Source organism: Pongo abelii, chromosome 16, assembly GCF_028885655.2.
Source record: "Pongo abelii isolate AG06213 chromosome 16, NHGRI_mPonAbe1-v2.0_pri, whole genome shotgun sequence".
Taxonomy (NCBI): domain Eukaryota; kingdom Metazoa; phylum Chordata; class Mammalia; order Primates; family Hominidae; genus Pongo; species Pongo abelii.
Genome location: NC_072001.2, coordinates 88,453,810 through 88,469,120, shown reverse-complemented (window position 1 = coordinate 88,469,120; position 15,311 = coordinate 88,453,810). Strand labels below are relative to the sequence as shown.

Sequence of the window (15,311 nt, the reverse complement as noted above, 5' to 3'; positions counted from 1 at the left end):
AAAACAAACACCTATGGCTACCATCATATTAATGGTCAAACACTCAGTGTTTTCCCCTCTAACATCAGGAAAAAGGAAAGGATGCCCACTTGTAAAACTCCTACTACACATTACACTGAGGGTCCTAGACAGTTCAGCAAAGTAACAAAAAGAAATCACGCCCGGCACGGTAGCTCACACCTGTAATCCTAGCCCTTTGGGAGGCTGAGGCTGGTGGATCACTTGAGGTCAGGAGTTTGAGACCAGCCTGGCCAACATGGTGAAACCCGGTCTCTACTTAAAAAAAAAAAAAAAAAAAAAAATTAGCCAGGCGTGACTACATGCACCTGTAATTCCAGCTACTTAGGAGGCTGAGGCACGAGAATCACTTGAACCTGGGGGGCCACAGGTTGCACTGAGCCGAGATCGCACCACTGCACCCCAGCCTGGGCGACAGAGTGAGACTCTATCTCAAAAAAAAAAAAAAAAAAAAGGAAATGAAAGTATACGAAGTGAAAACAAAGAAATCAAACTGCCCTTATTTGCCAATGACATTAATGTCTACGCAGAAAATTCCAAAAATCTACAAAAAAAGCTTCTATTACTAAAAACGAGTTTAGCAAGGGTGTAGGATCCAAGGTCAGCAAATAATATAAAATGATCTTTCTATATACCAGCAATGAATAACTGGAAATTGAGAAATATCATTCACAACAGCACCAGAACACATGAAATACATGTATAAGATTACAAAACACATGCAAGATCCAATTGCTAAAAACTACAAAACACTAATCAAAAATCTAAGGTCTAAATAAATAGATATACCATGTTCATGGCTCATTATTAAAATGTCAGTTGCGTCCTAGCTGATTTCCAGCTTCAACACAATGCCAATCAAAAACCACAGCAGGCTGGGCATGGTGGCTCACGCCTGTAAGCCCTACACTTTGGGAGGCCACAGTGGAAGGATCGCTTCATCCCGGGAGTTTGAGACCAGCCTGGGCAACATAGACTCTGTCTCTACAAAAATAAAAAAATTAGCCAGGTAGTGCATGACTGTGATCCCAGCTACTTGGGAGGCTGACGTGGGAGAATCGCTTGGGCCCAGGAGATCAAGGCTGCAGTGAGTGGTGATCCTACCACTGCATTCCACACTGGACAACTGAGTGAGACCCTATCCTTTTTTTTGAGACGGACTCTCGCTCTGTCTCCCAGGCTGGAGTGAAGTGGCGCAATGTCGGCTCACTGTAACCTCCATCTCCCGGGTTCAAGCAATTCTCCTGTTTCAGCCTCCCAGGTAGCTGGGATTACAGGCGCCCACCACCACGCCCAGCTATTTTTTGTATTTTTAGTAGAGACGGGGTTTTGCCATGTCAGCCAGGCTGGTCTCGAACTCCTGATCTCAGGTGATCCACCCGCCTCAGCCTCCAAAGTGCTAGGATTACAGGCATGAGCCACCACACCCGGTTGAGACTTCATCTTAAAAAAGAAAAAAAAGAAAAAGAAAAACCCAGCAGGACTTGTGGATAACAGCAAGATGAATCACAAATACGCACAAAAAGGCAATGCAACTAAAATCCCCAAAAAAAATTCTGAAAAATAATAAGATAACTCACACTACCTGATTTTAAAACTTACTCTAAGGTGACAGTAATCAACAGTGAGGTGATAGAGAAATGAAAGACACAGATCAATGGAATAAGAGAGAGAATCCAGAAACAGATCCACACATTTATGGTCAACTTGCAAAAAAAAAAAAAGGCACAAAGGTAATCAACAGAGAAAGGACAGTCTTTTCAAAAACTGTTGCTGGAAAAATTGTAAATCCATCCACAAAAAAATAAACTCAATGCATACCTTGCACCATTTAGGAAAATTAAATAAAAGCGGATAATAAATGTAAATATAAAATTTTAAACGATAAAACTTCCAGGAGAGCCGGGCACAATAGCTCACGCCTGTAATGCCAGCACTTTGGGAGGCTGCGGTGGGCGGCTCACTTGAGGTCAGGAGTTCGAGACCACCCTGGCCAACATGGTGAAACCCCATCACTACTAAAAATACAAAAATTAGTCAGGTGTGGTGGTGGGTGCCTGCAATCCTAGCTACTCGGGAGGCTGAGGCAGGAGAATCACTTGAACCTGGGAGGCGGAGGTTCCAGTGAGCAAGATCTCGCTCACTCCAGCCCGGATGACAGAGCGAGACTCCATCTCTAAAAAAAAAAAAATAACTTCTAGGAGAAAATATAGGGGAAAGCCTTTGAGCTCTTAAGTTAGGCAAAGATTTCTAAACTATTATACCAAAAGCATGATCCACTCAGGAAAAAAAAAAAAAAAAACACTGGATATCATAAAAATTAAGAACTTCTGCTCTTCAAAAGACATTATTAAGACAAGTAGGCCGGACAAAGTGGCTCGCGCCTGTAATTCCAGCACTTTGGGAGGCCAAGGCAGGCGTATCACTTGAGGTTAGAAGTTCAAGATCAGCCTGGCCAACATGGAGAAGCCCCATCTCTACTAAAATACAAAAATTAGCTGGGTGTGGTGGTGTGTGCCTGTAATCCCAGCTACTCGGGAGGTTAAGGCAGGAGAATCACTTGAACCCAGGAGGCAGAGGTTGCAGTGAGCCAAGATCGCACCACTGTACTCCAGCCTGGGTGACAGAGCCAAACTCCATCTCGAAACAAACAAACAAAAAAAGACATTATTAAGACAAAAACAGACTAGGAGAAAATATTTGCAAATCATATATTTGATTCCACAGTATATACAAAAACTCATTTTTTAAGCAAAAGATTTTGAATTGACATCAAAGAATGACAAATAATCAGATGAAAAGATACTTAATATCATTAGTCATTGGGCAAATGAATAAAAAGGCTACATTCCGTGTGATTCCATTTTTACAACATCTTGAAAAGGCAAAAAACCATGGAGACAGAAAACAGATCAGCAATTTCCAGAGTCTGGGGATAGAGAACCGGTTGAGTACAAAAGGGCTCAGAAGAATTCTGGAGGATGAAGGAACTGTCCTATTTGAAGCAGTGGATATATGAACGTATACACCTGTCAAAACTCAGAGAATGTTACACTAAAATGGCGGAATTTTAGTGAATGTAAACTATACATATGAATAATTAAAGAATGAAAAAATAGAGACTAAAGAGACATAATGATGTGCTGAGTGAACTTCAATTTTACCCTGTCCAAAATTTTTCTTAATCAACTATAAAAGATACTTGGGGGACAAACAGAGAAAATTGAATAGGTATTGAATAATATTATAGAATTAATGTCAGTCTTTCTTGTTGTGAATAACTGCAGTTGGTTATGTAGAAAAAGGGTCAGCAAACTTCTGTAAAAGGCCAGATAGTAAATATTTTCTGCTTTGTGGATCACACGGTCTCTGTTGTAACTACTCAACTCTGCCACTATAGCACCAAAGTAGCCAGAGAAGAGGTTACAGAGTGACATAAATGGTAAAAAACCTCACACCTTTTCCTTCTCTCCCATACTAGCATCCATATCATACAAACACACTGATATCCACCTTCCCCAGGCACTGAACACAGCAATGCCCCACACAAATGTTCATACAATCACGGTATTTCAGTACCAGGTCCATCCTTCCAGCAAGGTCTGACAAAAACACATTATCCATTCATCTTCTATTTATAACGTCACAATCAACTTGTAGGTGGATGAGAAAACTATAAATATGAGGACAAACGCATGAAACAAACTTTCTTCCACTGACCAGTGAGGACAGATGCATGAAACAAACTTTTTTTTTTTTTTTTCTGAGACGGAGTCTCACTCTGTCGCCCAGACTGGAGCGCAGTGGTACGATCTCGACTCACTGCAACCTCCACCTCCCGGGTTCAAGCGATTCTCCTGCCTCAGCCTCCCAAGTAGCTGGGATTACAGACACCTGCCACCCTGCCGGGCTACTTTTTGTATTTTTAGTAGAGATGGGGTTTCACCATGTTGGCAAGGCTGGTCTTGAACTCCTGACCTCAAGTGATCCGCCCGCCTCAGCCTCCCAAAGTCCTGGGATTACAGGCGTGAGCCACCGCGCCAGGCTACGAAACGAACTTTCTTCCACCCACGGCTTTCTCCTCTCTCCCCATTTACAGCAGTAAGACACCCTAACCTGGGAAACAGAGAGGGAAGCTACTTCCAAATGGACGCCTGTCCCCATCAGTAATAACCAAGTCTATTCAAGTGCTAGATGTTAACTTTAAAAGAAGGGAATATCAAAAGTCCAAGTTTCTTCGCCCAGCTTTGTCAGGAATGTTTTTGTTCTCAATCTGTAAGTGTGACCAAATATAATTTTTAAAGGTTTATCCTCAATCTGTAAGTTTGATCAAATATAATTTTTAAAGGTTTACTATAATCTCTTCATCAGAAAACTAATGGAAAGATGGAATAAAATCTAAAGAAATGTTCTTAACAGGTAAATATTTCTAGAATGTTTCTACTCCATCTGGTACTGTAAGTATTCTAAACTATGCTAGTATAACTGATTTAAATCCCTGCCTTCTTCTGTAAATGGTGTCACCTTTAAAGTGTTATCTTGAAGAGGAAGTGATTTGCTCATGTCTCTGTACTGAACTAACACTGTTAACACCCAGTCCAGTTCTACCTTAAACAAGTCTGAGAAATACAGACATAATCCATACTTGTTATTTGTCAAGACTAAGGTAAAATAAGGAAAGTTGGAACTAACTCATATCCTCTTATGACTGATGTACTGAAAACAATCCATCTCTCACCATTTCCTAAATAGCATAGTCACAAAGAGCTCTACCCTACCAAGCCACTCTGCAAGTCCAGCTCTCAAAGGAAGACTCACAGGTGACTGAGAAGATAAATTTGCTATTGTTTCCATTATCCTTCAGTTCATCTGACACCTTTGAAGAAATGCATTTGGGTAAGACTCACAAGTCTCAGGGCCCCTTCTTTATGAAAGAAATAGCTAAGCCTCCATACTCAGAAGCATCAGACTTTTAAGAATGCTTAAGTCATGTAAAAATGTATCAAAATTATTATCATTACAGCTACCAGGAAATAGCTACCTACTCCATGTTAGATACTGTAGTTAAGTACCTCATAGTTTTACTGATTCCTAAGAACACTGCAAAGCATGTTACTAACGCTTATGGAGTAGGAAACTGAAGCTCTGAGAGGCTATGCAACTAGTCAATGGAAATGTGGAGATCTGAACTCTACCTAGTACAAAAGAGTGTACTTTTTTCTAAAATTTCTAATTTTTTTCCACTTTCACAATAGAGGGAGAGTTGTGACTAGATTTGTCCAACAATTTTAATAATTTCACCGGCTGGGTGGAGTGGCTAACGCCTGTAATTCCAACACTGTGGGAGGCTGAGGTGGGAGGATGGCTTGGGTCCAGCAGTTAGAGACAACTGGGCAACAGTGAAGATTCCTAATCTAAAAAAATAATAATAATTTCACAAAAAGGGGGGGGCCGATTTCTAAATTGGAACCTCTTGTTGAAATCCTTAGAGCACTAGTTAAGCCCCACTTCTTTTCAAAAAATAATAGACAGATTAAAAAAACGTTAGAAATCCTTTTAAAGTAAATGTCATCACAGATCTGCAAGTGAACTGTCATTTTGGACAGGTCCCCAGAGTTAGTGGCACTCTCCTGTGTACACTAGCTACCACTAGGCAGTAAAAATAATTTACCCAATTCAAACACAAACCGTGCCTTCACTATGTTAAGACTACCGGCAAAGAGGATGAAAAGCTAAATAAGGTCTATCACAGCCCTCAAGGAGTTAAGGACTAGAGGAGGAGTCCATTTATAGTATAGTATAGTATGTGTGCAGTTACCATTTAGTCAAGGCTAAACGAAGTGTGAGAAATCCTAAAACAATAGTACCTACAGTATAACATGCCATCACCGCCCAGAGAAGGAAAGCAACTGGTGCACTCGTCACGTCGTGTTGTAAGTAGTACTTGCTTACATTATGTCCCTCCCTGACAATCCCTTCCAACTTTTGCCAACCTCCTTCCCCACAATCACACACACAAAACCACACAACCAGGAAGGGAAGCCATCGAGCGAGTACTGTGAATCCTAAAAGCGGCTCTGAAATTTAAAAGTGCAATGGCTGTACCTGAAGAAAATTTGTCTTTAGCTTCATCAGGTGAAGAAAATTGGTTTTATAACACAAGGCCCACCAAACCAGAAAAGCCCAGGAACGCTTCTCCACATGACTCACTTAGCATGAGAAATCACTCTGAGCAAAATGACACACACAGTATTTCTCGAATTTTTCTTTTTCATTTAGCAGATGGTAAAGGAATATAACTGAAGTTAACAATAAATGACACTCTGGCCATTTTGCTCCACTATGAATGACAGACATTTAAGCTAGTTCCATGTGGGGAACTGAAACAGAATCATGTTCATATCATAAGCCACACAAACCAAATTAAGTGTAATATGTGCACCCAAACTTGACAAAACCTGTACTTAATGCAGCCTGCAAATCCCCAAGAGTCCACGACGGAGTACAAGAACAGTAACAATGATTTATCTCAACTGATCTTAGCTTCTTCACAAACTTGCCAATAATGACCTTTCAAGAACTGCACCGTTTGTCCTCATCTGGGCAATCCAATGGCTTAGAAAAACTGAAGAAACTGCTTCTTCGAAAAATAAAACACTTGTTGGGGGGGACTACTAACAACAACAACAAAAAAGGCACATTGGTTTTTACTGTACTGAAGCAATAAATTCTCCAAATAACTTCATTAGGGAGTGCCATTAGCAAAAAATGAACACCAAAATACCGCTCAATCCAACTTTCATTGTGAATTCCGGGATCTAGAAAATTAAATATGACGGTATCACTCTGCTATAAGAACTATTTCCAAAACAAAACAAACCTATCAACCCCCTTTCTTGATTTTTTTTTAAAAAGTTTTAGGGTTTTTCCTTTTTTCAACTTCACATACTTCTGGGCTTTGCAAAAAAAAAAAAAAAAAAAAGACAGTGAGCCGTATTTACCAAAAAAAAAAAAAAAAAAGTTTTGTTTGGTCTCGAAGTATAGCTGCAAGCTGAGCCGGCTTGGCTGCACCGGTCCCAGAGCGCGTGGGGACCGCACGGGTCTCCTGGGCCGCTCGCCTGCGACCGGCGCGGATCAGCCGGGCCGCGCCCCCGAGAAGCCGCGGAGAGGCACCGACAGGCGGGCGCGGCCCGACGTGTTTACCGTCCGCGTCGACCCCGGGGAGCCGCTCCCTGGCGCCCGCAGCACTTGTTCACGGCGCGCACTCCACACCGCGGCCCGCCCGCCCCAGGGGAGGAGTGAGCCCGCCCCGGCGGCGCCGACCCGGAGACCCGGGGCAGGGATTCGGGGCCTCGCTGGGGGCGGAGCGCTTAAGGGAGCATCCGCGGCCGGGCGCGCCCCCCACCCGGAAAGCGGCGACGGCCCCCAAGTTGGGCTGCGGAGTGGGAGGCGCGCCGAGCCCCAAGCAGACAATGCGGGAGAAGAGTGATGCGCAGGGAGGAGGGGTCCGCAGAGCTGAGGTCCCGGCGCCGCCCGGCGACCCGTCTGTCCAGCGCGCCCCCGAAAGCCCGGCAGCCCCCGCCCCTCCTCCGGCGCCCGCCCCACCGAGTAACAGCACGGGACTGGCCGCGCTCCGCACCCCGACCCACAAATCACAAAACTTCCCCCAACTCCGCCAACTAAGTTGCGCTCTCACCGTGCGGCTCCCGGGGCTCCCCCGCGGGCCGAGCTGGGACAGCTCCTCACCTTCGCCGCGGAGAAAGACAATAGGCGGCCGCTCTCCCGGCGGCGGCTAAAGCGGCGGCGACTGAGGCGAGCAATGGGCACAGCACTCTCGGCCGAGCACAGGCGCTTCACCGCGGCTGCTCGGGCTCCGCGCTGGCCCTACACACAGCCCCAGCCCGCGCATGCGCCGAAAGCCGCTCGGGAGGGTGGGCGGGGCACGCGGGAAGGCGGTAACGCTTGCGAGTCCTCCCGTGAGTACACGCGGAGCAAGAACTGCGAGCTGGGATTGCATGGCAGAGCTGCCCATCTCGCTGCATGAGACCAATAGTAAGGCTCCTGGGCGGGGCACTCAGGTTGCTAAGGGAGGCTGAGGTTGACCGCCGCTGCTGCTCGGCCGCAAAGTGATCAAAGTAGGTTGGCTGGGAGAGGCTGCTCTGGGAAATGCCCACCCACGGTCTCCTCTCCGCCCTGTCTCCAGAAACCGCCCTTCCTCTGTATGCCGGTGGTTACCTGAGCTGCAGCACTTAACCACACGTCGTGAAATGATTTACTCCTCTATTTCCCCCACTTCAACTCAGGAAGTGGGGTTTAGTCTTCTGTGTCCACAGCCTAGGACAGTCTAAGGTATTAGGTATTAAATATAGGTATTAAACAAGTGTTGGATGGATGCACGGCGCTATGGCGGAATCACAGTTGTGACAGTGCATTCCGTGAACTTCTGGCTACTCGATCACCACAAAGTCATTCCGTGTTCGAGCTGCACAGGACCTCAAAAATTATCTGGTTGCTTTGGGAAACAAAATGTGGTCCGTGTACCAATGGTGCCGGTAACCACCGGCCCACAGAGGAAGGGCGGTTTCTGGAGACAGGGCGGAGAATATAATAGTTGGTACACGAAGAAACTTCTTTTTTCGAATAGTTAAGTGTTTTTAGTGCGCATTAGGAGGGAAATTCCTATCACGTCAAACCACTGTTTCATTAATGTTATTTCTTAGGTCAAATAAAAAGTGGCAAAAAACGAACGCACTTCAAGAAAAGTGTTAAGTAAAAAACTGAGACACTTTATATGCAGTTGAAGAACGTGTAAAACTAGTTGATAGTGATTGAAGTAAGAACAGTGGTTAGGTAGGAGAAGATTATTGGCTGGGAAGGAGGAGGAGGGAATCCTCTGGGGTGCTGGTTCTGTATTTTGACCTGGGTGATAGATAACAAAAGTATATACATGAATAAAAAATACATTCAGTGCACTTTAGTGCACTTTGCACATTTTAAACATGTATTTTTAATGTCAGTTTTCAAAAATCTGGTACAGGATATACTCCCCCACCAAAAAAAAAAGCAAAGATGCAAATGACTGCCATTTGGGAAACACTGATCCAGGCAGGCTCACTGATCCAGGCAGCAGTGACCAAATACCTGAGAAAGGGTATTGTGAATACCTGATGTGTGTGCCAGGAACTTCCATTGTTTAATAGCTCCAAATCTCAGAAATGCTCCTAATGTTGAGCTCTGGTGCTCACATATATTTTCTCTTTTTTTCTTTTTTTGAGGCAGAGTTTCACTCTTGTTGACCAGGCTGGAATGCAATGGTGCAATCTCAGCTCACTGTAACCTCCACCTCCAGGGTTCAAGCGATTCTCCTGCCTCAGCCTCCCGAGTAGCTGGGATTACAGGTACCCACCACTACACCCAGCTAATTGTTTTATTTTTAGTAGAGACAGTGTTTCACCATGTTGGCCAGGCTGGTCTCAAACTCCTGACCTCAGGAGCTCCACCCACCTCAGCCTCCCAAATTGCTGGGATTACAGGCATGAGCCACTGCACCTGGCCATATTTTAAGTAACCCTCACCGAATGGCTTTTAAAAAAAAAAAAAAAAAAAAAAAAAAAAAGGCCAAACATGCCCCGTTCTTCATGTGAAATTATTTCTGTTTCACTTCATCATGCTGCTCACCTTCTTCCACTGTTCTCTAATCTGTCCTTGTTGATTTTTAAAACCTGGCACAAGGCCTGGCGCGGTGGCTCACACCTGTAATCCCAGCACTTTGGGAGGCTGAGGAGGGCAGATCACTCAAGCCCAGGAGTTCAAGACCAGCCTGGGCATCAGTTGAAACCCCATCTGTACTAACAAATACAAAAATTAGCCAAGCATGGTAGCCCAAATCTTAGCTACTTGGGAGGCTGAGGTGGAAGGATTGCTTGAGCCCGGGAAGCAGAGGTTGCAGTGAGCCAAATCATGCCACTGTACTCCAGCCTGGGTGACAGAGCCAGACCCTATCTCAAAAAAAGAAAAAAAAAAAGGCTGGCACAGAGAGAGAAGACACCTATATCCTAGACCTGACTGACGGCCTCAAAGCAGCCTATCATGAGCGGGTCACTTCTCAAAGAACCTGAGTCTTCTGTGAAGCAAGAGTGCTAACCAAGAAAATCACTTGGACCCTAACATTTGATAACCCAGTGACCTTCCCCCTTAGAACCTGGCTTGTTTGTTTCAGAGGCAGCAGTAAATGTTACCATGTCATCTTTCTACGGACACTGACAACACCGTTCCCTGCTCCCCACCTCAGCAGGATTTACACCTTTCCAGTGGGCTGCAGGAAAAGTTAAGAGTCTAGCACTTCTCGAATTTACTGTGCTTACAAATCACCTGGGAGTGTTTGTTAAATGTGGATTCTGATTCAGTAAGTCTGGGGTGGCATCTGGGATTCTGCATTTCTAAAAAGCTCCCAGGTGCTACTGATGTAGCTATTCTGAAACCCGACTTTTTTTTTTTTTTTAAAGACAGAGTCTCGCTCTATTGTCCAGGCTGGAATGCAGTGGCACGATCTCGGCTCACTGAAACCTCCGCCTCCCCGGTTCAAGCAATTATCCTGCCTCAGCCCCCCAAGTAGCTAGGATTACAGGTTTGCACCACCACACCCAGCTAGTTTTTGTATTTTTAGTAGAGACAGAGTGTCACCATATTGGCCAGGCTGGTCTTGAACTCCTGACTTTAGGCGATCTGCCCACCTCAGCCTCCCAAAGTGCTGGGATTACAGGCATGAACCACCATGCCCAGCCTGAAACCCAACTTTGAAGGCAAGAGTCTACCCTAAATTCCCCAAACAGTTGAGCCCTCTGTCCTCTTTGGGAATTCCTAAATTGTTATCTGCGTGGTTGATGTCGTCTCATCATTCAGGCCTCAGCTCAAATGATCCTCCTCAGAGAAACCTTCCTTGGCCACTCTCCCTAAATTGACTCACTCTAATCTAGTCCCTCGCTTGCGTATTACTCAGTTTTTTCCATAGCATTTATCTCAATCTGAAAGTACCTTATTTATCTTGTGTGTTTATTGGCTCCTCCCACTATAATGTAAGCTCCTTGAAGTATGCTGTGTTTACCCTCTCTCCTGCCGTTCTAATAGTATCTGGTTCATTGTATGGATGCAATAAATGTTTCGCATTAGTGAATTTGTACAGAAGAAGCTATTATAAGGAGCCTTCAAACTGAGTGTCCCTGATACTAAAGACTTGTTCTTCCAAGGTGTACCAAATATTTCTACACAGTATGCCACATTTCACAGAAAGAGGTTGCAGGTTTAATCATTTTCTCATGTACTCTGAGTAAGTCTGCAAGCCAGGAAAGATGCCTTACTAAACAGTGGTAGGGTTTTGTATCTCTGAACTATCTCTCCATTGACTTATATATCTTCCCAACTGATTTACACAGGTTCTATATAATACCTAAAAATATAACAAGAATAAATCCCATTTTACAGAAAGTTCCTGCAAATGCCAAAGCAAAGAAAAAACAAAATTAACACAGTTAAAAGAGCATAAATTTGTCTTGAAGCTCACACTGTCTAACCTATCCACTTTGATAACAGAAGCACTGGAACAAGTATGTCCCAGTGTTTCTTCACAGCAGTGGACATTGTATTGCTTTTGTGATAGAAATAGTGCCCTGATCATGCTTTGAGAGCTTCCACTCTCAGCTCCTTGCTTGGTGGGAAGCCAACTCTACCACAGCCCCAATTCCATGGCCTCAGCGTGGAATCCAGACCTGACTCTCCTGATGTAGCCTATCCATGGGCAACAGTAACTACTTCCAGACTACTCTGCTGGAACTAGGGTCTTGTTTGACTGGAATATTTGTCTCCCTTAAATGGAATCTGGAAGGATATGTCTGTCAGCCATCTTGTCACCACAAAGAAAGAACCTTTAGAATGGAACTGGAACAACGGGAAGTAAACAGAGATGAAGAAAAACAGTGTCTTAGTGACACTAGTTGAACTGCTGAATCCAGCAATGTAGACTTTTCAATCCTGTAGGCCAATAAAGCCTGGCACAGTGGAGGTTTCTGTCACTTGCATCCAGAAGAGTTCTAATTGCCACACCACCCATGAGCTGATGATCCCTGGCCAATTCTCTGACAAATGTCTATTGAGAGTTTACTGTGTTCCAGGCATTAGTCATGGTCCTGGGGTTATAGGTGAAGAAGATGTTACTGTCTTTAAGAAACTCACAGTCAATTGAAGGCAGGCAAACCAGGAAGAAATCAAATGTGTAGGTGCCTTTAAAGAGGCCAATGCAGGGTGTTACGGGGAACAGAGAGGAGTATTTCTCCTAGTTAAAGGATGAAAGTTTAGGAAAGACATCCAAGAGGATGAGACAGATAAGCTGGGTCTTGGAAGACAATCGGGCAGATAAAGAACAGTGGGGTAGTGCAGGAGACTAGGGTGTGTGTGCACAGATAATAGAATGACCTTTCTAGAAAAGGGAAGAGCAAATTCAAAGACACGGAGGTATCAGAAACACAACACACATAAGAAACTGGGTGGGAGATGAAGCTGAGGGAGGGGAGTGGCAGCCAGGTCACGAATGGCCTGGTACGTGGCCCTGGTAAGGGGTGTGGCCCTTATTCTGAAAGGCAAAGAGGAAACCTCAAAATGTGTGAAGAAATAGAACAACAATGAGAGCAGATTTTCATCTTGTAATAGAAAGATCACCTTACCACCATATGTCGAGGCTGGATTTAAGTTGGGGATGAGAATGGAAGAGAACAGGGGAATTTCTAAGAGAAAGCTTTCTCCAGGCAGAGGGTTTTGCAGTCTAGAGCTGAATTTTTATTTCTTGGGGCAGAGGGAATCTTGCCTCCTTGATATCAAGCCCAATGTTATCCAATATATATGAGCCATATGTATGCTTTAGAATTTTCCAGTAGTCACATTTAAAAAGCAAAAAAGAAGCAGGGGAAATTTATTAATGGGGTATTTTTACATTCTATCTATTGTGCTAAGTCTTCAAAATAATCCAGTGTGTATTTACACTTACAGCACATTTCAATTCAGTCGAGTCACATTTCAAGTGCTCAAAAGCCATATGTGGCTGATGGCTGGTGTACTGGACAGCAAAGGTGAGGTTGATTGCTTCTGATACAGAGCCTCCATCTAGGAATTCCTTCCAAACCTCAATATGTTCCTAAAGCCAAAATTCCTGCACCATACCTCTTCACTTGCATTATCTCATTTATTCATCATAACAACCCTAGGCTGGCACTATTATCCTCCTTTTACAAGTAACAAGTAATCTCTTTTACAGAGATTAAGTAATTTGCTCCAAGTCACATAGCTACTGATTGGCACCACTTATCGTTCAAGAGACGAAAACTAAGGGAAAGTTGCCAAATCCAAGTTAGAATAGTACTTGAATACAATTTCCCTCATTAGGGCTCTCTCACCTCCTCCTCCTCCTCCCCTCTGTACTTGGAACTATGAACCTACCTAGTCAGCCTAGCTGCAGAGTAGGTGCTCAGTACAGAGTTGATTAAGCAACCAATTCCTTGTTGAGAATACATTTCAGTAATTCTACAGGCACAAACTAAGCAGAGAAATGGCTTAAGGTTATATGCTGGATTGTGGGTAAATGCACAGTAAATGGCATTTATCATTATGATTATTACCAGGTCAGATACTATTAACATTTTAGGGACCTTGCTGCATATTCATTGCAAGCAGTTCTTCCAAAACAGTTGTGCTGATTTATAATTTACATCCCTGTCATCAGGGCATCAGAGTGCCTAACCTCTCTAATTTAAGTTCTTCTTGTATGAAACAGAAGGAGTTTAGAAGTGGTCAGAACTGGCCGGGTGCAGTGGCTCACACCTGTAATCCCAGCACTTTGGGAGGCCCAGGCGAGCAGATCACAAGGTCCAGAGATCAAGACCATCCTGGCTAACATGGTGAAACCCCATCGCTACTAAAAATACAAACAATTCGCTGGGCATGCTGGCACACGCCTATAGTCGCAGCTACTCGGGAGGCTGAGGCAGGAGAACTGCTTGAACCCAGGAGGCGGAGGTTGCAGTGAGCTGAGATCACACCACTCCAGCCTAGGCTACAGAGCGAGACTCTGTCTCGAAAAAAAAAAAAGAAAAAAGAAGAGTTCAGAGCTAAGTTTGGATCATGGATGCTCAAATTCTTTGTCTGTAAAGGGATCACTCCCATCCAATAGCCACATTATAACAAATATAACCCTGAACACATTGTCTGGCACAATGCAAGTTGCTCTGTTCACTTTACATCCCTCCTCCACTTCCCCCTTGAGAGACAATAAGATAAAAGGAAGTCTAGGAGTAGATCTGATTATGCAGAAAAATTGATAATTGACAAATGCAGAGAAACATGCACCTTGCCAAAATTGTAATAGAGAATTTTCAACAAAAAGTGCATATTGTCATGTACTGACTTCCTCAATAGATGCAAAAGCCACCCAGTCTCCTGCCCCCAGAGGCTCCCCAGTCTTTAATTAATAAATGCCAGATGTACTGCTTATTGATAGAACAATTTATTTCATTTCTGAAACCCTTGCTTTTCTCCATAATGACCTTCCCAGCAAAAGGTTTGCTTGAAGGCTGCTCATGGGACAAAATTGAGCTTCTAAAGTCATTATGTTTCCAGTGGTAGAAGGGTGAGGGACGGTGGGTTGATAGGGGGGAAGGAATCACAAATGCCTCAGGATTAAGGGACCACCCTGGCCCCAAACAAAGTTATTGCCATATTTTTTAGCCTGGAGTCAGGGGATTTAATTTTAGGCGCATGAAAGGGTCCAGAGATTCTCTCTCAATAACTGCAAAATAAAACTAGAGCCACTTTTCAGGGTAGCGTTATTTTGATTTGGTTAGGTTTCATTTGATATTGACTTTACATGCGCATTCCAGTTTGGAGAAGATGGGGGCTGTTTTTCTGCCTCCAGAAAGATTTATGGGCGAGCTCAAGTACTGCACATTTCCTCCTATGGCTTTTCTCTTTATGCCCAACCTTTTCCAGTTTATTCAGCTGCTCTCATAATTATCCCCAATTATTTATAATGGTAGGTTTCTGAAGCTGGAGTTAGAGAAACACCATGTTTTTGAGCCCCAAACGCTATTTAATGGAAATGGACTCCAAAAACTCATGTGAGGCCTAAGGTCAGGCTTTCTTGGGAAGAACTTCTTAAAAAATTTTCTTCATTACTAATAGAATTTTTTTCCAAAACTATATTGCATTTTCTATATTAAAGGAAAGAAGTCCTTATTTGTGTACAACTATTA

General features: G+C 43.9%; 1 protein-coding gene and 1 long non-coding RNA gene across 9 annotated transcripts in view; one reads left to right on the top strand and one right to left on the bottom strand.

Annotated features, from left to right (window-relative positions):
* Nucleotides 1-7,927, bottom strand: part of AKAP13 (A-kinase anchoring protein 13) — a 355,010-nt gene extending 347,083 nt beyond the window's left edge. For 6 of the 8 annotated variants that reach the window (XM_054531799.1, XM_054531800.2, XM_054531798.2 and 3 more), the window contains exon 1: nucleotides 7,715-7,927. The gene's annotated coding sequence lies outside the window, so the exon portion shown is untranslated. The remainder of the gene's footprint in view (nucleotides 1-7,714) is intronic. The other 2 variants (XM_054531803.2, XM_054531804.2) reach the window with 1 other exon arrangement.
* A 79-nt stretch (nucleotides 7,928-8,006) lies between these two features.
* On the top strand, nucleotides 8,007-11,280 carry LOC129050184 (uncharacterized). Its single transcript, XR_008513738.1, has 3 exons — nucleotides 8,007-8,153; nucleotides 10,238-10,423; nucleotides 10,524-11,280. It is a non-coding gene; the product is annotated as an uncharacterized LOC129050184 (long non-coding RNA).
* The last annotated feature ends 4,031 nt before the right edge of the window (nucleotides 11,281-15,311 follow it).